Source organism: Gopherus evgoodei, chromosome 1 (assembly GCF_007399415.2).
Source record: "Gopherus evgoodei ecotype Sinaloan lineage chromosome 1, rGopEvg1_v1.p, whole genome shotgun sequence".
In the NCBI taxonomy this organism is placed as follows: domain Eukaryota; kingdom Metazoa; phylum Chordata; order Testudines; family Testudinidae; genus Gopherus; species Gopherus evgoodei.
Genome location: NC_044322.1, coordinates 312759409 through 312783587, shown reverse-complemented (window position 1 = coordinate 312783587; position 24179 = coordinate 312759409). Strand labels below are relative to the sequence as shown.

The 24179-nt window shown below is 39.6% G+C and overlaps 1 protein-coding gene across 3 annotated transcripts in view; it reads left to right on the top strand.

Moving 5' to 3' along the window:
- The first annotated feature begins 1172 nt into the window (after positions 1–1172).
- The window catches only part of CNTN1 (contactin 1), a 441096-nt gene continuing 418089 nt past the window's right edge, over positions 1173–24179 (top strand). For all 3 annotated transcript variants that reach the window (XM_030548963.1, XM_030548961.1, XM_030548962.1), the window contains exon 1: positions 1173–1330. The gene's annotated coding sequence lies outside the window, so the exon portion shown is untranslated. The remainder of the gene's footprint in view (positions 1331–24179) is intronic.

The following is a 24179-nucleotide window of genomic DNA, read 5'->3' as shown; positions in this document are numbered from 1 at the left end:
ATAAGGGTATTTCTGTCTCTCAGGGAGGGGACAGGGTTGAGGAAATGCAGCCACAGGCACCCCATGTTGGGGATCCTAGGGCCACAGATTGCCTTAATCTAGCCCTGCTATGACTCATCTACTCAGCTCCTCCTATGCAGTTTGCCCTAGCCTGATCTATTTTCTTGTATGTGTAACCTTGTGGTGAATGTGTAGTGCAGGTTCTCACTCTGTGTAAATCTACAGATGACATGAAATGTTACAGTTCCACGCTATGTGTTTTGGCTCTTTAGCTCAAGATGTAGCAGTTCATGCTTTGAGCTCTAAAGGTTGCAGTTCAATTCCTACTCTGTCCTTCCCCACTCCCTGTAGTGTAGTTGGTCACAGCTGCATCCCAGCACTGGTCCTGTTCTCCTGCACTCACTGTACAGCAAACCACCTCACTATGTTCTCCTGCATATGCCCATCTGATCCCTGACTGGTCTCCCATCATATTTGCTGTTTTTCCTCAATCCCCAGCTTCTGGAGTCATCTGAATATGCAAGACTCTCAGCTTTTAAGTACATGTGGCCTTTATATCTGTGGATAAAAGCTTGAAAACATGGTCCCCATACAACCCAAAGGCTCAAAACCCAGAAAGCAAACAAGGCAAAATGCAGTATTAAAAACCTCATGATTTTGACCCAATCTCGTGATTGGCAGGGGCTGAGTCCTTACTGAACCTTGAAGATGGTAATCCTGGGTGTGCCCCTTTGGCCCTCTGAGCATCACCCCTGCCAGCCTGCTCCTCTCTCCCCAGCAGCTCCTCTCATCTCTCTCCGTACCCCACTCGCCCAGCTGCGAGGGGAGGACAATGACTCTCAGGGCAAAGGGCTGGGGAAGGGCAGCCGCTTTGGGCATGTGCGAGGGCCGCGCACACGCTGCCTGACCCCCGCAGGACTGGGTGGCTGGGGGATGCAGAGCGCGCCGGCCCCCAGCATCGGTCTCCTACCTACTCTCCCTCCCTCGGTTGAACGGGCTGCACCGGGCCAGCGCTCAGCGCCCCGCAGCTTCCCGCCCACTACCCCCTCGGACTGCGGACCCGCTGCAGCCGGGCGGCTTCCCAGCCCCCCCGCCGCGCAGCCTGGGAGTGACATCACCCTTGTCCAATCAGTGCCCGCCGCTCCCCCTACCCCAATCGGCCCCGCTAGTCGCGAGCCCCCAGTGCGGGCTGGGAAAGGGCGGGCCGCTGCCCGCAGGTTGGCTGGGCGCGCAGAGCAGAGCAGGGTACGGTACTCCCAGGTGTTTGCAGCGGAAGTGGGGGCTCCTCTAGGTGACAGCCCCGCTGTGCAGTAGCAGCAGCATTGCACAGGTAGGACACAGCCTGCTATTTATTTATTGTCTTCTGCGCGCGGGGGAATATTTGCTTCTTAGTAAAAAAAATAATAATTTGCAAATGCTGTAAAATAATAGCAATAAAAAGATCCTGTTGCATTTTGTTAGGGGAGCAAGCACATTGGGGCTGCAGGGACAGAATGCTTGAAGTGTGACTCGGCAAGGGGAGGGTTCAAGGTAGGTAGATGGGGAAATGTCTTGGGAAGAGGCAGAGCTTTGCGTGATGCAACGCATTCAACAGAGGAAGGATGGGGACGGTGACAAGTCAACTTTCCCCTTAGATTCAGCAGCGGGGCTACTGTGGCAGCTGCAGCAGTACCACTAATCTGTGACTGGCATGTTGATAATGTGCAGCCTTGCTGGAGGATTAGGAGCCACTTGTATATCCAGGATATCACAGGAATATGTGCATATTTGAGACCAATCACCCCCCACCCCTTCCTTCCCTATGTCTCTTCAGGTAGAAGAGGCTTTCCTCCTCCCCAACCTTGCAGTCCAGCCATTTCTTTTTCTTAGACAGGAAGCACAGAGTATATTATTCTGTGGCCTGAACACTGAAACTGAATCATAATTTCCCATGTGGGTTCGGAGAAGTGACTGCAAGTCGGTGGCATTTTCTGTTCATGAGTGTCTGGAATTGCAGTAGAGACAGATAAGGAGGAGGGAGACTGTTCCTAGTCACTATTTCAGGCTGGTATTGGCTATGGATGGTCCAAGCAAGGCAGATAGGAGATGACATACATGTACTAAGGGCATTGGCCAGAATATGGAAATCAGATCAATTTTCACAACATGTGGAAATGCCGGCTTGAATTCTTGAATTACCATGCCCACGTTACAAAATGCCTTCCCTGTGCTAATAATAGTGGGTACAGGGTGGTCTCAGAACACCAGACTCCTACTGCAGGAAGTAGGATATGCACCCTTTGTAAAATGCAGCTTTTTTTGGTGTGTCACAATCCCTGCCAATAATAATAATAATAATAAAAACCATTAAAAAGCATTATACATTCTTCATCCTCAGTATGCATTGGCATGGATTGGACAAAAAGATCCAGTACAGAAGATCTATTTCTATCATTGATTTCTAGGAATATTTTTGTCATGTGAATGAATGTTTGGAAGCTTGTGAAACGTGTCTACATTTATAACTCACTCCCATTTTCACACTACTGTTGTTGCTGTGCAGGCATCTTTTGGAGCCAGTCTGCATACACAAAGGAAGGTAGCACCATGTCTTATTTATTTATTTGAGAAAAAACTGTTTCCATGTATTTATGGTAATTGGGTTGCAAGACCTTTTTATTACCTCTTATTACAGTTACAATCACATTACTTCACTGTTTTTATTTTTAAATGTTAGTTACTCTCCTTTTCTTTGGCACTGTGTGTAAACAGTAGTAACTCACATTGACTGTAGTAACACCTGCTGATGAAAGTAGAGAGATCTTTTGCAGACTTTGTCGCTGCTGAGCTCAGCTAAAAGTCATTTCAAGAGGATGGGCACTTAAGTGTTTCTGATCACTGAGTTGCAGAAGGAAAATGACCATCTTTTTATGGAATTTAGCTTCCTGGGTGGAATGCTATTTAATTATATATGAAAGCAAGAACTTCTGCCTTTGGCGTGTATTAGAGATTATCTATGTAACTAATAAATACAGTCCATTTATTAATTAAAATGAACTATGACCCTTAAGCTAAGGCAGTGATAAGCAGACTTAGTGGTTCAGGAGCCAAATTAGCGATCAACATTACCCAAAAGAGCCACAGTAATGTGAATTCACTGTTTCATTTACTATAGTACTAGTCATATGTAAGCTGTATGACAGGAAAAATATTTAGTTTTATTATATAATTCTCACAGCAAATAAATTAATAACTTAGTGGAAGTTCATAACTGGTTAATAACATAGAAAAATCATCCTGATTGGTTAATAACTTAGGTTGGCTAATAATTAAATCACAGTGTTTTAATATCATGTGCAGCAAAAAGCTGCAGAAGACATGTTAAAGAGCCAGTTGCAGCTCACAAGCCACACTCTGAGTATCACTGAACTAAAAAAATAGTTTTAAATTGAATTCCAGTTTGTGATTATAAGCCATTATGTAACTATGTCTGACACAGAAATTTTTTTTTCTAAAGAAGGCTATATAGTTCTGTGCAGTGCTATCTGAAACAAAGAAGATGTTAACTAACATCCATTATTTAAGATGAGTATTAGCAAATCACTTTTTAAAAACATAGGTAATTTCTGCCTCAGTATAGTAATTATTAAACAGCAAGAGGAGGTCTTTCATAACAAGGTTGGACTTGAGAACTTTTAAAAATCTTAAAGTATTACCTTTGCATCACTAGTTTATATATATATATATATATATATATATACCATAAAAATCCCTGTAAATTGATGTTTCAGTATGATCGTAGGTACCCATCCTTAATCTGGCAAAACTCCCACTGACTTCAGTTACAATTTCCCCTTGTTTCCAGGACCTGGTCAATAGTGCTCTTTCTCTGAAATTGTTTGTTTCCACTAGCAACAGTTACTTCAAGAGATTAACAAACAAAAGCTATGACAGTTCAGGACATACCTCATCCACTTCAAACTTAAAAGCTTGGAAATAGGAAGAAGTTAAAGAGGAAGCCCCTTGGTTTCCTCTCCACCTTTGTATAGTCTATACAAGCTTAATTTGCCCCCTTGTGTGTATGCATTATGCTATAGTCTTTAATGACATGATCACAAGACCCTGCCTTGTTTAGTGCACAGAATGGAAGATGCTCACTTAGGGTCAACGCTGCAATTAAAAACCTGCAGCTAACTGGTGTCAGCTGACTTGGGCTTGCGCTTATGGGCCTGTTTAATTGCAATGTAGATATTTAGGGTTGGGCTGGAGCCTGGGCTCTAGGATTCTATGAGGTGGGATGTTCCCAGAGCTTGAGCTGCAGCTTGAAACCAAATGTCTACACCAGAGTTTAACAGCCCCTTAGTCTGTGCCCTGCAAGCCCAAGTCAGTTGGCATGGGCCACCTGTGAGTGTCTAATAGCAGTATAGACATACGCATAAGGTGCTGCTCTTCAACATTTTATTTTCTCTTCATTGCTTATTACTACATACTATTCAAACTCTGTCCTGAAGACAGAATTCATCACTATAGTATCTCAGTGCTTCACAGATATTAACAAATGTATTTGTACAACACCCCTATGAAATGGCTGAGCATAGAAAGATTAAGGTCAAAGGTATCCATTAATTTTGGGTGCCTAATCTGAGACACCTAGGACCTGATTTTTCAGAATGCATAGCATTATATAGCACTTTGTTCGAAGTTGAGCTGCCTCACTGAGTGCTCAGCACTCTGCAAATCTGACTCCAGGGTCTCATGTTGCTCTCCCAGAAATATGAGCAACGCTCAATTACTGACCACGTGTGAAAAGTTTGGTTTGTGTGACTTACCTAGCATCACAGAGGAGCTCTGTTAGAGTCGGGAACGGAATCCAGTTCCAAAGAACAGCATTCAATTTCCTTAGCTTTGAGGCCATCCTTTCTCTTAAAACTGTTGTTTGACTCATTCACTACCAATCTTCCCTGATTTATTCACCCTACACCTTCCAACTTCTGCAACAAATGAAGCAGGGGGTGGTACAGACAACATTGATTTCGCTGCACAGCATTGCTCCATCCTAAGAGTGGGTCTGTGCTGTTCACTGAATGAGGTAGATGCCTGTGGAAAACATCGTATATGATCATGTAATTTAAGATTATATCATAATGCATATGCACGGGGAAAGTTGCCCAGGCTGCCTTCATTCTGGTATTTCCTAATTTTTGTGTACTTGACTTTGCAACGTTAGTAACATTCTTTCAACATATTTTTTGTGTGTGATTTCTGAGGTTTTTAAAAATAAAACTGGAAAAATGGATATCTGGTATGTGGCATCATATTGACACCTATATGGGTCATCAGCAGGGTAGGAACCTTAAGTCCACTGCACAGACTTCTGCCACTTGAGCTGATGGAATAACTCATAGCAGTAGAAAGTTGTCATCCTGTGTGGACCAGCACCAGAAGGAGATGGGGGACACATTTTGCCAGTGGGTTTCCCAGATATTTGCTGACAGAAGAAGAATGGTGAGACTCAGGAATCTTGGGTTCCATTTTAGGCTCTAGAGGGGAGAGTTCTCTAGTGGGCACATACTTTTCTGCCATTCTCTTCAAGCATGACCCCTTTTGCTCAGTCCCATCCCTCCTGTTCCTATCTCACTCCTGTCTCTCCCCACCTTGAATCCTCACTGCAGTCCCATTCTTCCCATTTCACACATGCTCCCTGTACAAGTCATTTTGCCCAGTCATTCCCAGTTCTCCCTTCACACCCCAACTCCTCATCAGACTTGTCTGCTTCTCCTCACTGGTTATCAGTCCTAGTCTATTTGACAAGTCTGCCCCTTGGTTCTTCAGCTGATCTGTCTCCCCTGCTCCTTAGTTCCTCTCCCCAGATTCTAGTCCTAGTGTCCTTGCCCAATCTGTCTCAGTTTCTTCATCTGGCTCCTTAGGTATCTAGCCAATCCCACACTCCCTCCCTACCTCAAAATCCTAGTCTGTCTGTCCCCTGCAACCCTCAGCAGTCATCAATCCCAGCTTCTGCCTCCCTATCCCCAGACTCTTGTCCCCACCTATTTCCTCTCATCACCCACAGGGCTGACACTTGTCCTATTTGCATTTGAATCAGGTAACTTCCTCTTTCACACTGCCTGAGCCCAGCAGCAGAGTCATTGAGTGCACAGAAGATCCAGGCTCCCAGCTGTTAGTTCAGATGTCTGGGTCCAGGCCTGAAACAGCCTGGAGCTGCAGTTGCAGAGAAGTCCTGCTCAGTCCCAGGCTGGAGTGTGCAGACTAGGTCCTGCAGACCTGGGTTTAGTGTAGACATACCTGAAGTATTTAGATTTCTTCCAAAAGTGGTGTGAAGAAAGGCAAGACAGTATTGGCAGAGGTCCTGGGTTTTTTTTGCCTTCCTCTGCAGCATGGGGCATGGGTCACTTGCTGGAGGATTCTCTGCACTTTGAAGTCTTTAAACCACAAGCTGAGGACTTCAGTAGCTCAGACGTAGGTCAGAGGTTTGTTACAGGAGTGGGTGGGTGAGATTCTGTGGCCTTCATTGTGTAGGAGGTCAGACTAGAAGACCATAATGGTCCCTTTTGACCTTAAAGTCTATGAACTATGAGCATTGAAAAATTACCTTCAGGGTGATTTTTGAATACTTATGTGTTTTTTTTAGGAATCCTTTTTTTCATCAAACCAACATGACAAAATAAAACACTGTTCATAGTTTGCATTCATTTTTTTTTTGGCCATTTCTATGACATTCTTTTAACAAACCCTTCTGTTAAGTTAAAATCTCAACCATGGTAGAACTACCACTCACTATGCTATTTTGTCATGGCAAGCAGGCACTTCTTATATGGCGCTGTATAGTTTTCAATAAGCGTTGCTGTAACATGCAGCTCTGTTTACAGATTTATCTGCTTCTCTGAGAGAAAAATATTTATTCTAGTATCTGATTTGGAAAAAATAAGAGAATAGTAATCTTGGGCTGTGCGATAAAGTGAGTTACCTATAGCTATTCACACCAGAAAGTATGTATAAGTATTTCAGTATCTGCATAATCTTCAAATGGACTCAGCAGGGCCATAGGATTTCAGTTTTAAACTGGGAGTCAGGAGACCCAGCTGTATCACAGACTTCATGTCTGAGCTTTAACAGTTCATTTAGACCTCAATTCAACAAGTTAAACACTCACCTAACTTTAAGCAAAAGGTACTTACATTCACTGAAAGTGTATGACTTGAAGTCAATGGCACTACTCATTGCTTAAGGTTAGTCATGTGTGTAATAATACTCTAATGCAATGAGGTCATTTCTCTGTGCTTTAGTTGTCTTCGCCTATACAATGGGGGATAATACACATCAACAATAATTTGACTTTGTTTGTATAGAGAAATGGAAGGCATTATATAAGGGCAAATCATCAATATCTATTTTGAACAGCAGCACCTGAATTAGAGTATGTAGGCTATGCTGATGTGAACATTTTTAATTTGCTGAGTGAAATATTTCTTATGACAAACTGAATCCTCATTATGCTTCTCATCAGGATTTTTATTTAACACATTACTAGTTATTAGCTGCACTCACTATGTTAGTCTTTATGTTATACTGTCTACTTTATGGGAGTATTGTGTATTAAAAAGGCAGTGGGTTGGTCAATGTGTGTTCAGATGTCAGGCTACATTTACAGAATATCAGACAGATTTAATGAACATACCGGAATATAATCTCTTCAATTCTTTTTTTTTAAAGCAAAGATTAAATTTATTTTTATTCTTAGAACTGCAGTTTACTATTATGTAACTTATATTTTTCAAACAAAAATGTATCAGTTTATTCTTGTCAAACTGCATGTGAGTATTTAAAACAAAACATACACTGATATTAATAAATGTAACAGGTTTGTAGCGTTTGCCTGATATATCCTTCACTGTTAGCATGGGCTGATTGTACTGGCTGACTGAAGCAGGTGACTCATTACTTATTAAAGGGATGTAGATGTGGCTCTCTTAGAAGAGAGGATCTAGAATGTGACTTTGAGCTGTCCTGAGCTAGGAACCCTAGTAAAAGTCAACCCTAGGTAAGAAGGTTTAATATAAAGTACATGTTGTTAAGCTTATTAAGCTTAATGGGGTTTCATTTTGTAGTTTTCATAATATATGGACTGAGTCTGAGAGCTGATTGATACTCTCTCTTCCTTGGTGCAGTAGATTGGGGGTCCGGGACTGGATGCACTTACCTCTTCTTAATGCTGGCATGATTTAACAAATAACATTGTAATATTTTTCAAAGCACTCTTTTCGCTCTGAGATTAAGTAAGACAAAACTGAATATCCAATAATAGCATTGAGAAATGGCATTCTTGGAGCTTTTCATCTTCAAGTATAATTGTATGGTGAGAGAAATAGAAGAATGTGTACCAAGGAATGCTACTACATAGCTGCTGAACAGGCAAGCACCAAAAACTTTGGTGTCGTGATAAGATTGCCAGTGATGGACATTAACTGAATACAGCCAGAGCACCCTAAGGACTTATTAAAAAATTGATCTGCAAGGAGGCCACAACCCTTTGGGATTTGTAGTGATGATGAGAAATATGAGTGGCGATAAGAGAGAATAAAATAGAAGCAGCCTTACATTCCAAACAATTCTTTAGAAGGAGAGTTTCTAATAGGCATTCAGAATTCTATCTACTATACTTTTCTTGTAACTTAATGTCCACTTACTTTGATGGAAGCAGCTGTTTGCTCTTGCCAAGCGTCTGTCTGTCCCAAAATGAGATCATGCGGAGTATATGCATATGTTCCCCCATAAGTTGCACTATTTTTAAAAGTCATAACTGCATATTTGCCTTTACCCACCATGTGGATTAGTAGGCTGTTAGTGCATATTATAAGACATGCACCAATATCTTAGTAGGCAATCGGCAAGTTATCCGCTGACATAGCTTCAAGTATCAGGGGGTAGCCGTGTTAGTTTTTATCCACAAAAACAACAAGGAGTCCGGTGGCATCTTAAAGACTAGCAAATTGATTTTGGTATAAGATTTCATGGGTTTTTTTTACCCATGAAAGCTTATGCCCAAATAAATCTGTTAGTCCTAAGGTACCACTGGACTCCTTGACATAACTTATTGCTGTTAGAATAGGACTCTTTACAATTTCATTTTAAAAAAGATCGTTTATCCTTCCACTGTGAAAAGTAGCTCCTAACAAGAGAAAAGGTGGATACCTCTATCTATCTACATAAATACATCCTTTTTCTCTACTATCTTGAATTAATTTATCTGAGAACTGTTATAACAATCTTTCTCTGTTTTTTAATAAAGGGTAGCTGAACTCCTTCTCTGCATCTTACTGTCACCAGAAGCCCAACTCCATTTTCTTCATCCTTTTTAAAATACAATATTTTTTTAAAAAACAAACTTTGGAATACTGAAGAGTCCACAGTTAGTTTTTCACTAGAAAAGGAGTTAAAATGGCTTAAAGGACCACAGACTGCTGCTGAAATGGCAGCTTCCAACTTTAAGAGTTGGACATTTTTTTAAAGTTGTGACTTTTCCCTTCATCCCATCACTCTGAACTCTCCCTCCAGTGCTTCTCTTTACCTCTTTACTTGTTATCTTTGGCTTTTCTGCCTCCACATTTTTCCCATCCCTCAATTTACCTAATAGGCGTAGAGATTTTTGTGTACGATTCACTGAAAAGGTCTTCAGTATGTGCCATTGGGACTTGGTACACATCTGTGACATCATCAGAAAGGCACAATCAGTCAATCAGAATATGTCTTCAGGCAAACAGGGTCCACAGCCAGACTCTAATAGTAGAAGTTCTGTGCTTTGGTATTAAAATATACATTTTTAAGTCACAAATAGTAGGTTAGCTAATACTGAAATTACATGTGAAATCGTAAAAAGGAGATTTGTACTTCTATATCTCATCTTTCTCCTTTCTTCTGCATGACTCTCTGTAGAATACACTGCATTTGAACAGTGTGACATCTGCTAGTCATGGCAACAAATGTCATCACGACAGGAGAACTAGTGGAACATTGCCAGTGCTGACTTTCATTCCAATTACTAGCTCGGTGATATTTGGCTACTTAAATATCTTCCATTTCAGTTTTGCCTTAGTACTGCATTTGTCCTGCAAGACCTGTAAATAAATAAATAAAAGTCAGTCTAGCAGAAATAGACTACATTCACAGTTATGGAATTTTAATACTGAATATGATCTTTGAAGACCCTGGTTCATCATGCTAGTTCATTACATCTTTTATTTCTTAATGTAGACCTGCCCAATTGAAGAGGTGAGTGTTTTGCAAAGGTTATTGATGCACTAGCTGAAAAATTTCATTATACAGTCCTACGTGCCAGAAATGTATCCAATTTTTATTAACTGTCTGGTTATCTTCACAGTACTTAAATTCAAATAGCTCAGTGATACAATGGATTCCCCTGTTACCTCTTTATTAGCATTCAGATTTAGACAGAGTTTATTTCCTCTTGAGCAGAACAGCCAGTAATTGTAAAATGAAAGTATGACTAGCATAGGACAAAAATATTTCAAACAGATCACTTAATCGGACTGATCTGGACTTACCAATGTGCCAGGATTACCTGTATTGATACATTATATTGATTACATTCATTTGTATGAACATCAATACAAGTATCACTCTAATCTGTGGTCTTGACATATGTGAATCTGCACCTTTTCTTAGGAAGGTGATTATCTTTAAAGAGAGTGTTATCTGTCACTAATACACCAATACTGAGAGAAGGAAAGCCTTTTTAGGAAAGGAGAAACGGACCTTCCTTGTTTAGGATTCATGACATAGTATTAATATAGAGTACTTACTACTTAACCAGGCTAAAGTTGACAGCATGGGACTCCTGACTAATCATCTGTTAGCAAGCAAATAAGCCATATTTTCATATACTACATGTTTTCTTTTTCGAGTCATTAGTTCTTTGGTAATTACCTAGTTTTAAGATACTTGAGAAAATGTCATTTAATACCTCTCTTATGAGGGTTGCATTGCCACCTATCTTTGAAAATCAGCCACTACATTTGGGCAAGCACATGCAGTCGTATTTTGAAGAGCAAAATGCAGCATATCCGAGGATAGGATAGCATGAAGATTGGTATGCAGTATTGTTGTTTGAATCATAAGAGAGCGCTATATAAATTATCTGTTCCTAAAGTAGGGAGTTTGGCCATTAATAACCCTAAAACAGAATTTTGAGCTAAATATTACATGGAAGTGTTTGACATTATTAAGTAACAGAACAGGAATATAAATATAATAACCCTTTGGACATTTGAAATTGCAAGTTCTTTTCATATAGGCACCTTTTTCATTTTTCAATTTAGCACATGAATTACTGACTTGTTGTTGTGGGGTTGAATTGCGCTGCATTCTCCCTGCCTTTTAAAGGAAAAATAAACATTAAACCAATATTTAAAACACAAAAAGAATTATATTGCTTTTACAAACATATGAGTAAGATCAGGTTAAATTTTGTTACTCAACTTCAGTATATTAAATGATGGAGTGGTTTAAAAATCTCTCTTAAAAAAACTGGTTAGATATTTTTTTCATTAGGTTGTAATAGTGATAGTTTTACCATTTAAGAACATTTCAGACTAGTGGAAGATTTTGAAATAAAAAGCTTGAATGCATTTCCACTCACCAATATATTGTCAGTTTATTTTTTATTAAGATGTGATTATACTACATGATAGGGCTGGCATGAAAGCGAAACTACTGAGAGGAAAGATTAATTTGCACTTAGTTATGTACATGAGACACAGTAAAAGATAAATCTGACATTCTGACTTGATCAAGTATATTTGTTGTGGAGATCAGAAAGCTTTGGTCTTTGCTTCTCAGAATGGCATGAAATGCTACAGAAATTTATAAGCTTCAAGAAAGGTTTGTTGTTAAAACAATCCAAGAATGGTCATAAAGCACACCTGTTTTCATTTCTGTGCAGTCTCTTATTGTCAAATATTTTGTGGGTTTCTACAAATCAGCCGACTCTGTCTTTTAAATATGGCTGAACCATAAAATCTTGGTTTTTTTCCGATTGCTTTGGGATCATCTTTGAAGATTTCAAAGGATATGGATACTCCTTTCCCTTCTCCCCACCATTCCGGAATGATTAACTCCACTTCTGTCAAGCGCACTTTAAGTGTACATGGCCCCAGAAGAAGTTTAGTTTAATTTATTCTAATTAATTAAAAATTACAGCCGTTTCAACTGTTTCATATAGGTCAGATCTGGATTATCCTTATATCAAAAGCACGAGAGTTCAGGATGGACAGTAATGTTGGTGGTGCCCCTAGGGATACTGCTCAAATACCATATTTCATATTTCCATTATCTCAGTCTTATCTACATTTCTGCCACATTATGTTTTAATGGCATTGAAATCAGTCACAAGTTGGTCAGGTCCTTGGCAGTGTTGCCAAGTAGCAATAGCTTTATGGTCAGCTAAAACCTGCAAGTAGTGTTATATTGATGTTATATGCTGATTTACTCAAATCACACTTGCTGAAGCTTCTGTGCCAAATAAATTTACATTGACACGAGAGGAAAGGAGAATACACAGGGAGTTCTCATAAACTTCTGGCTGCTGCTCAAACAAATTATGTTGTGTGGCACATCTGGGAAATCCATGAAAACCACTGGCATGTCAATTTTTTTTTTTAATAATATAGCTACTTAAGTGTTCTAGGCAGTTTATGTAGCAGAAATACATAGTTTGCAGGCTTTCTGTGCAGTGATATCTATCGATCAAATAGTCATAATGAAGGGTGTAAAGCAGCACCTGAAATGTAATTTATGCTCCTGCAGTTAGGCCCATAACTCTAGCTGATCATTTGATAACCAGTGAAACTATAGATAGATGGAACTAATTGTCGATATACTTCTATTTAACCACCCAGATCCTAAAACTAAATGTTTGCAAGCAAAGTGCAGTTATGCATAAACTGTCATGCAGTGTGAATCCTACAGTTTTCATACTTGTATACATTAGAATTCTATATCTTGTTTTACCCGTGCTTGGTTTTCAAACCTGTCTGTAGTCATACTAATTTAAAAACCGATGCCTCACTGCATTTTTTTAAAGGCACGTCCTCAAATCCAGAACAGAGGGATTGGGTCCTTTACCTGTTGTACATTACTTAAAATGTAAATTGTGTACATGTATAAGTTAAGAACAATAGATACAGATTCTTCTTTTTTCCCTAAGATTTTCTTTTAAATTATTTAATATTTTAGAGGCACAGTCATCTGAAAACCAGCAAACGGTTGAATGTCTGCTTCTTGCTAGAAAGCATGTCCAATAATCCATTACTCAGGTATTGGGTGTTTTACTCTGTGTACAAACCAAACATTGTCCCATCACCCAAGGGTATTTATTTGTAATGGTACATACCTTACATAATATATGCTTAGTTATGGTCTGTCCAGCAATTTTTGATAAATATTCTCTTTGCTGGCCAGTCCATTACGAGGCAGCAAATTCCTATATAAATTATAGAAGGTATGCAGATAAATACTCTTGTTTGATGGGTCCGTGTCTCGTTTTGTACACAGAGTAAAGCACCCAGTACATAGATAATACATGAGTAGAATATGCCTTCAAGGAAGAAGTATTTAGCAATTTTTTTTTTAAATTATCATGTCTAAATTATAAAACAATTCAAAGGGAAAATCGCTGAGGAAAAACGTGGCAGTTTATGTACCTATGGTTCTATTCTTACAAAACTTATATTTTGGAACTTTAACTGACACAAAGTAATTCAGGTTCTGGCTTCATAAAATACAAGGTGTCATTCCAAGAGCATTCAAGTTTTAGTAACATTTCTTTGACAACTAAGGGAAAATCACTCTGCTCAATACAGCTACCCAGGACTTCTGGATCATCACTAGATCACAAACCATGGCAGTACTTCCTGGCAGAAGACAGAATACCCTTCAGCTCTTAAACACAGTTACAAGAGAATCTGTATACAGGTAGAAGTAGACATTTTAACCTCCGTCTTCCAGCCACTAAATTTGAGCTGGAATGACAAGCCCCATATAGAAAAGGTTTGTAGTGTTTAAAAGAAAATGACAGTCTTTGTATAGGTTTTTTGGAATCACCTCATAGACTTTAAAGAAAAGTATACACCTGCAATATAATTGTATAAGATGTATCAAAATACGTGTGTGTGTATACACATATACACTCTATTTCATTTTGTAGGTTTTAAAGAATATTTCTTTCCTTTTTTATTTCATCCTTATTAAATTCTCTGACCTTTCCCCTAAGGGTCTGTGCAGACAAATGATACAAACCTTCACTTAGCTGTTTATATTTTAACATACTGTCAATCCCCTTACTCTGGAAAACAATGGCAGTTGGTCACATTCTCTAATTCACATTTCATGGAGTAGGTTCACCTATGACCCCCTCAAAAGGACCCCAAAATAACAAATTGAAAACAAGGGAAAATCTGCCATCAGCTGAAGATAATTATGCAGACATTCCTATATTAAATGTAATAACATGAGACCAAACCCAACACACACTTTACACATATTAGTAGACCATGGTAAGAAATCCCTATTTCAAGTTCAGAAAAAATTGGTGAACTTAAGTCTCCTATACAAACCAAATCAGAAGCTCTTTGCTGATTAAGTGTACTCACTCTGTATATCTTTGCCAGATTTTTTTCACTGTAGTGAATGTTAAGTTAATGCTTCTTTCTTAACTAGGAGTAATCAGTTAGTGGTATAATATCTTGTATTCATTCGCTTATATTTACCTAACGTGTTGTTTTCATGAACATTTCCAGATCTTCCACACTGCCTCGAGCATTTATGTGACTTTTTGATGTACATTTAAACCACTCTCTCAGGGATCATATCAGTTCTGCCAGTTAATTTATGTTATGTTTCAACCAGTGTTTAAGAAAATAGACAGATACCGAGAGAGCCTCTTATGACCAGCAAGTCATCTTCATCAGTCTGAATTTCTTCATCTCTCCCACTTATCCAGGAATGGCTGTTTGTTAAAGATGCTTTTCCTATTAAATGGGCAAAGTAATGAGAGAGATGCTTGGCACTCATTGCTGGAAATGTAACTTTCTGTATCCTTTTTTAAAACGTAACAATTATAATAACAAGCAGCTATTGGAGAGCAAAACTACATTATTGCATATGGATAAATGGAAATAATCAGAATTTCCAGTCTAATTTTCACTTGTCCAAGCCTAAAAGGCTTCTCAAAAAGAGTTGATGATAATAAAGGAATCCATTTTATTTCATTTCCCTATATTTGTGACCCATATCTTTTTGAGTAATTGCCCATTACACCACATGTGCTTTAATTTGTTTTCAATATTTTACAGAATGTTTCCCTTACATTTTTGATGGCTTGTATTTGGAATGGGGAATCTTGTTGTTTTTACACTATAATTGGTTGCAAAACTATATACATTACTGTATTTCTGTGTTTCTTTCTTGATCCAGTGACAGTAGGCAGGTATTGGCATAGAAGTCGGATAAGGAAATCACCCCCTTCTGTCATGCTACAGTATAGTCTTTTAAGACAAGTTCTTCTGTTCTCTTTCCAGAGGAAATCAGCAATTATCCTATCTCTAAAAGAAAATGTGCACAGATAAAAATAAAGTAAGGAAGACATACTTGCCCTCTGAGTTGTGCGTGTTCATCTGAGAGGCGGATCTGTTTCTTTTCAAAATTGATCTAACAGTGTTTGAAAATTAAAGTGGCTGCCAAAATGGAAAATCTTCTATTTTTATTGATATATATCTCAACATCGATTGAAAAAATAACACAGCAGGGCAAAGATTATCCAACAAGTTCTTGGAATGTATTGGAGACAATCTTTTATTTCAGAACGTAGAGAACGCTACTGGGGGGAGGCTGTTCTAAATTTGATTTTGACAGAGAGAGGAACTGGTTGAGAATTTGAAAGTGGAAGGCAACTTGGGTGAAAGTGATCATGAAATGATAGAGTTCATGATTCTAAGGAATGGGAGAAGGGACACAATAAGACAGTGGATTTCAAGAAGGCAGGCTTTAGCAAACTCAGGGAGTTGATAGGTAAGATCCCATGGGAAGCAAGTCTGAGGGGAAAAACAATTGAAGACAGTTGGCAGTTTTTCAGAGATACATTATTAAGGTCACAAGAGCAAACTATCCCACTGTGTAAGAAAGAGGAAGTATGACAAGAGACCACCCTGACTTAACCAGGAGATCTTCAATGATCTAAAACTCAAAAGAGTCTTACAAAAAGTGGAGACTGGTCAAATTACAAAGGATGAATATAAATAAATAACACAAGCATGTAGGTAAAAATTAGAAAAGCCAAAGCACAAAACAAGAACAAACTAGCTAGGGACATAAAAGGAAACAAGAAAACATTCTACAAATACATTAGAAGCAAGAGGAAGACCAAGGACAGAGTGGGCCCGTTACTCAATGAGGAGGGGAAAGACAATCACAGAAAACGTGGAAATGGTGGAGGTGCTTAATGACTTCTTTGTCCCACCAAGAAGGTTGGTGGCAATTGGATATCTGACATAGTGAATGCTAGTGAAAATGAGGTAGGATCAGAGTCTAAAATAGGAAAAGAACTAGTCAAAAATTACTTAGACAAGTTAGAAGTCTTCAAATCACCAGGGCCTGATGAAATGCATCCTAAAATACTCAAGGAGCTGACTGAGGAAATCTGAGCCATTAGCAATTATCTTTGAAAAGTCATGGAAGACGGGACTGATTCCAGAAGACTGGAAAAGGGCAAATATAGTGCCCATCTATAAAAAGGGAAATAAGGACAACCTGGGGAATTAAAGACCAGTCAGCTTAACTTCTGTACCCAGAAAGACAATGGAGCAAATAATTAAGCAATCACTTTGCAAACACCAGAAGATAATAAGGTGATATATAAGTCAGCATGGATTTGTCAAGAACAGATCATGTAAAACCAACCTGATAGCTTTCTTTGACAGGGTAACAAGCACTGTTAGGGGAGAAGCGATAGATGTGGTAGATCTTGACTTTAGTTAGGCTTTTGATACTGTCTTGCATGACCTCTCATAAACAAACTAGGGAAATAAAACCTAGATGGAGCTACTATAAGGTGTGTGCATAACTGGTTGGAAAATCATTCCCAGAGAGTAGTTGTCAGTGGTTCACACTCATGCTGGAAGAGCATAACGAGTGGGGTCCCACAGGGATCGGTTCTGGGTTCAGTTCTGTTCAGTATCTGTATCAGTGATTTAGATAATGGCATAGAGAGTATGCTTTATAAAGTTTAAGCAGCAAAGAGTCCTGTGGCACCTTAGTATTGGAGCATGAGCTTTCGTGGGTGAATACCCACTTTGTCGGATGCATGTAGTGGAAATTTCCAGAGGCAGGTGTATATATATGCAAGCAAGAATCAGGCTGGAGATAACGAGGTTAGTTCAATCAGGGAGGATGAGGCCCTCTTCTAGCAGTTAATGTGTAAACACCAAGGGAGGAGAAACTGCTTTTGTAGTTGGCTGGCCAGTCTTTGTTTAATCCTGAGCTGATGGTGTCAAATTTGCAGATGAACTGAAACTCAGCAGTTTCTCTTTGAAGTCTGGTCCTGAAGTTTTTTTGCTGCAGGATGACTACCTTTAAATCTGCTATTGTATGTCCAGGGAGATTGAAGTGTTCTCCTATAGGTTTTTGTATATTGCAATTCCTAATATCTGATTTGCGTCTATTTATCCTTTTTTTTTGCTGCTTGTTATGAAAAAAAGGGTTCAATTCTGCTCAAATTTGCAGGGAGAGAAAGTGTCTGTGATTTACTGTGATTAACGTTTTGTTCTGAGACTTTTAAAGGTGTTGGTGTCTCTAAGATGATTTGTAAGAAATATGCTTATAAATTATTTGCATTACAGTAGCACCTATGTGCACCAATCAGAATCAGGGCCTCATTGTGCTGGTTGTTGAGCAAACATACAATATATAAATGATAGCCTAAATATGGATGAGATATCACAAGTGAGTATAGAAACTCAAGGAGAGGGAGGGGGATGATAATAGTAACAGTAACACAAGAGTATGAGTGGAAAGGAAAAGAATATCTGAATATTATCCTCATAGAATGCACTGAGGTTGCTTCCTCAGCTTCCATTAGGAAAATTGGTTCTGAGAGTTTCACTAGAATGGATGATGTCCAAGGTAAATTCTTGGTTTCATAGAACACAAGAATAATTTCTTCCTGTCTTCTCTAAGTAATTTAAATTTGACCTTTAATAACCTAATGGGTAATGTCTAATATCGGTTGGGAAGTATTTAAAAAGTACAATTCATATCTTGATTGTTTATTTAAAGGAACATAATTTATTGGTGAGGACCAGAGCGTAAATTATTCTTCCCTCAAAAGCTGCATCTCTAGATGCTTGAATTCTGATTTGAAGTTCTTTGTGTCTGTGTGCATTTTCCTGTGTTGCTACTCTATATATGTTGTCCATTGTGAATATTTTATGCCCTTGTATTAATTGCACAACATCCTCATCACTCTAGTGCAGAATACTTTCCTTTTGGAGGAATGAGATCTTGGTAAGAGTTATTCAGTAGAAGAGCATTATGGCCTTGATTGTGCAACGTATCACAAATGGGTGAACCCTGCCACCCACACACAGCAAGGTGCAGGTTTCTACCATTGAAACACATTTGCTAAGGTCTTAGTTCTTGAACAATAATTGAAGTATACTCAGTGAATGTTAACATAATCACAAAGTAGGTTAGATATTTCAGCTTCCACAGAAATAAATGGGGCTCCATAAGGTCACAAGAGTCCATATGAGTTGCAGGATTGGGGTCAGATGATGGTTTAGAGATTGTAAAGTATCCCCTTCTGTTTCATAATAAACTACTTTCGCAGCACCCTTATTGTGCTGCATCCTTCAGAACTGATGACCGACTATTTTTTTCCTCAAAAAGTTTTTTCCATCAAAATGAAAAAAAATCCTGTTAAAATAAACAATGCTGATGATTTAAATAAAACATTAGGTGTAGGTGTTGAAAGGTATGGCTGTATGTCTAGCACAATGGGCCCTGACCTCGAGGGGGAAGGGACATGTGTTACAGAAATATCACTATTAATATGTGAATTTTCCAAAATAACCTATTGTGAAGCGTTGTCTCTCAGCCCTTTTCAAATTTAGGCCATTCTTAACTTGTATTTTGTTTCCAATCAGTCTAGGCTGAAACTTGGTATTGGTACGAAACCTCCTGTCATAGGATTTTGCTGTGGACTCCATTTGCACCACGTTCAAGCCCATTAATGAATTGGTACAAAGATAGGAAAACAACAGACTTTGTCACTTTTTAAATGTTTCATCCCATTTTTCTCTAGCTGCCTGTTAAAACTTATTTGTATTGTTTTAATGGACTTATAAATTTGCTATTTTTGAGTGAAATATTTCTACTGAATGAATTTTCCTACTTAGTCATAATGGTATAATTTCAAGATTATATCTCTTACCCCCTTCTGAATTAAAATTGTGAATAATGAATTTTGTTTTAGCAATTTTTCATAATATAGTGCCAAGTGCTGCATATGGGTCTTAGGTTGTTATGAAATCTTCCCTTTGCCAGTGAGAATAGGCAGAGTAACTTCAATCTAATGGTTTCTAATGACATTACTGTGCATCTTGTCCAAAGCAGTGTTATAATTCCTACCCAAAAAAAAAATGCTGCAAATGTAGTGCTTGTGATGGGAGCCCTATTGGCGGAGTTAAGAGTATGAAATCCTCTGTTTTTACTTAAGTGTTACTATGACTAATCTCATTTACAGTGGTGTAAATTGGGAATAACGGATGAAGTCAAGGGAGTGGCACTGGGGTAAAACATATTTAAGTAGTTCTATGTCTGTAAAGCTTCTTAAAGATTAAAAACATTATATAAAGTAAATCGTGTGTTGTGTTTGTTCACAAAGGCATGGGTTCCTCCGCTGGTATTTTGAGCAGTGATTTCACTGGGACAACTCGCAGAGTAAGGTAATACCCAAAATAAGTGACAAGCAGCGCAAGTATCACTCTGTGGATATTGAAACCACTTGTGTGAAACAGCATTTTGTATATTCAAAGTGCTGCAGTAAAACGTACCTCAAACAGAATCTCAAAGATTGCGTTACTGCCTGTTCAGTCCTTGGGCACTTGAAGACAAGCTACAAAATATAACAGAATTAGCACTAACTTATGATAACCTGTCTACCATGGAATGGACTGTGACCATTAACTCACTTCTCATAGGAAGGGCCCTACCAAATTCATGGTCCATTTTGGTCAATTTCATGGTCAGAGAATTTTAAAAAAAGTAAATTTCATGATTTCAGATATTTAAATCTGAAATTTCAGTGTGTTGTAATTGTAGGGATCGTGACCCAAAAAAGAGTTGTGGGGGGGGGGTCGCAAGATTATTGTAGAGGGGGCTGTGGTACTGCTATCCTTAATTATGCACTGCTGCTGGCAGTGGCAGTGCTGTCAGAGCTGGGTGGCTGGAGAGCAGAAGCTGCTGGCAGGGAGCCCAGCTCTGAAGGCAGAGCCAGCAGCAGCGCAGAAGTAAGGATGGCATCGTATGGTACTGCCACTGTTACTTCTGCGCTGTCTGCCTGTTGAACTGGGCCCTTGATCAGCAGCTGCCACTCTCTGGCTGCCCAGCTCTGAAGACAGCAGTGCAGAAGTGAGGATGGCATGATATGGTATTGCTACCCTTACTTCTGCCCTGCTGTTGGTTGGGTACCCAGCCAACAGCCACCGCTCTCCGGCCACCCAGCTCTGATGGCAGCGCAGAAGTACGGCCCCGTTAAATTAACCTTGTGACCCCCCCATAACTCCTTTTTGGATCAGAACTCCAAATTTGAGAAACGCTGGTCCCTGTGAAATCTGTATAGTATAGGGTAAAAACACACAAGACAAGGTTTCACAGAGGGAAGATGATTTCACCATCCGTGACGTGTTTTTCATGGGTGTGAATTTGTTAGGGCCCTACTCATAGACCATGAAACTGTACTGATTTGTGGTCACTAATAACATTGAGTAAGTTTTTTCTTCAATGATCGGGGCTATTTTTGTGGTTACTCATATTTTTGAAAGAAAGACAAAAGACACAAGAAGAGCAGCAGAATACAGACTCTGGACTTCAGAAAACCAGACTTGGACTACCTCAGGGAACTGATGGGAAGGATCCCCTGAGCGAATAACATGAAGGGCAAAGGAGTCCAGGAGAGCTGGCTGTATTCTAAAGAATCCTTATTGAGGTTGCAGGAACAAACAATCCTGATGTGTAGAAAGAAAAGTAAATATGGCAGGCAACTAGCTTGGCTTAACAGTGAAATCCTTGCTGATCTCAAACACAAAAAAGCAGCTTACAAGAAGTGGAAGACTGGACAGATGACCAGGGAAGAGTATAAAAATATTGCTTAGGCATGCAGTAGTGAAATCAGGAAGGCCAAATCACACTTGGAGTTGCAGCTAGCAAGAGATGTTAAGAGTAACGAGAGGGGTTTCTTTAGGTATGTTAGCAACAAGAAAGAAGTCAAGGAAAGTGTAGGCCCCTTACTGAATGAGGGAGGCAACCTAGTGACAGAGGATGCGGAAAAAGCTAATGTACTCAATGCTTTTTTTGCCTTTGTCTTCACGAACAAGGTCAGCTCTCAGACAACTGCACTGGGCAGCACAGCATAGGGAGGAGGTGACCAGCCCTCTGTGGAGAGAAGTGGTTCAGAACTATTTACAAAAGCTGGACGAGCGCAAGTCCATGGGGCCGGATGCGGTGAGGAGTTGGCGGATGTGATTGCAGAGCCTTTGGCCATTATCTCTGAAAATTCATGGTGATTGGGGCAGGACCCAGATGACTGGAAAAAGGCCTATGTAGTGCCCATTTTTAAAAAAGGGAAGAAGGAGGATCCAGGGAACTTAAGGCCAGTCAGCGTCACCTCAGTCCCTAGAAAAATCATGGAGCAGGTCCTTAAAGAATCAATTCTGAAGCACTTAGAGGAGAGGAAAGTGATCAGAAACAGTCAGCATGGCTTCATCAAGGACAAGTCAGGCCTGACTAATCTAATTGCCTTCTATGATGAGATAACTGGGTCTGTGGATGAGGGGAAAGCAGCGGACGTGTTATTCCTTGACTTTAGCAAAGCTTTTTATATGGTATCCCACAATATTCTTGCCAGCAAGTTAAAGTATGGGCTGGATGAATGGATTGTAAGGTGGACAGAAAGCTGGCTAGATCGTCAGGCTCAATGGGTAGTGATCAATGGCTCCATATCTAGCTGGCAGCCGATATCAAGCGGAGTGCCCCAGGGTCGGTCCTGGGGCCGGTTTTGTTCAATATCTTCATTAATGATCTGGAGGATTGTGTGTACTGCACCCTTAGGAAGTTTGTAGATGACACTAACCTGGGAGGAGTGGTAAATACGCTGGTATGGTAGGGTGTCAGGGTATTATTCCCACTTTGAACTTTAGCATCCAAAAAGTGGGGACCTGCATGTACCCTTCTAAGCTTAATTCCTAGCTTAGATCTGATAACGCTGCCACCAACCAAAAATATAGTGTTTTGGTACACTTTTTGTCCCCCAAAAATCTTCCCGGGGAACCTAAGACTTAAATCCCTTGTGTCTTAAAACAGAGAGAAATAAACCATTCCCTCCCTTCTTTCCCCTTCCAAGACTTTCCCTGAGAGATACACCGATCCAAACTCCTTGGATCCTAAAACAGAGAGGAATTAACCTTTTTCCCCCCTTCTCTCCCCCCACCACTCCTTGGTGAGTTCAGACCCAATTCCCTTGAGTTTTACACAAGAAAAAAAATCAATCAGGTTCTTAAAAAGAAAGCTTTTAATTAAAGGAAGAAAAAGTAAAAACTATCTCTGTAAAACCAAGATGGAAAATGTTTACAGGGTCTTCAGCTATATATAGACTAGAGGGAACCCCTCCCCCCTAGCCTAAGATACAGGTACAGCAAACAGAGGAAAAAAAAATCCTTCCAGCAAAATATACATTTGCAAATAAAAAAAACAAACATAAAGACTAATCCGCCTTCTATCTAGTACTTACTATTTGAAACATGATAGACTGTTTCAGAAAGATTGGAGAAACCTGGTTGCATGTCTGGCCCCTCTTAACTCCAAGAGAGAACAAAGAACAACCCAAAAAGCACAAACAAAGACGTCCTTCCACCAAGATTTGAAAGTATCTTGTCCCCCGACTGGTCCTTTGGTCAGGTGTCAGCCAGGTTCACTAAGCTTGTTAACCCTTTACAGGTAAAAGAGACATTAACTGTTAACTATCTGTTTGTGACATGCCCCCCAAATCTCAGACAGTGTGGAACCACACTGGTGATGGTTTTTTCCTAGAACTTTAGAATAAACAGATTAATAAAACACATGCACCTTTACATATACTACTAATTATGTAAACTACAAGACTTTTTACATTTTAAGGACAATTTTTTAACCAGTTGATTTTGGGAAACTTTTACGGGAGAGTGCATCAGCTACTTTATTAGAAGCTCCTGAAATATGTTGAATTTCAAAATTAAAATTTTGGAGAGGTAAACTCCATCGAAGAAGTTTTTTGTTGTTTCCCTTGGCAGTATGAAGCCATTTTAGCGCAGCATGGTCGGTTTGTAGCTGGAACCGCCATCCCCAGACGTATGGGCGTAGCTTTTTCAGGGCATACACAATGGCGTAGCATTCTTTTTTACTGATTGACCAATGGCTTTCCCTTTTAGACAGTTTCTTGCTGAGAAACGCGACAGGATGGAAGTTTTGATTCGGTTCTTCCTGCATTAAAACTGCTCCCACACCACGCTCAGATGCATCTGTGGTTACTAGGAATGGATTGTCAAAGTCTGGGGCCCTTAGCACAGGGTTAGACATGAGTGTCGCCTTAAGCTGGGTAAAGGCCTTCTGGCACTCATCAGTCCACTTAACTGCATTCGGCTGGGTCTTTTTGGTCAGGTCTGTTAGTGGGGCAGCGATTTGGCTGTAGTGTGGTACAAATCACCTGTAATACCCAGCCAAGCCTAAGAAGGATTGGATGTGTTTTTTGACTTTGGGACAGGCCAATTTTGATAGCATCCACCTTGGCCTGTAGGGGGTTTATTGTTCCTTGACCCACCTGGTGTCCCAGGTAAGTCACTCTGTTTTGGCCTATTTGA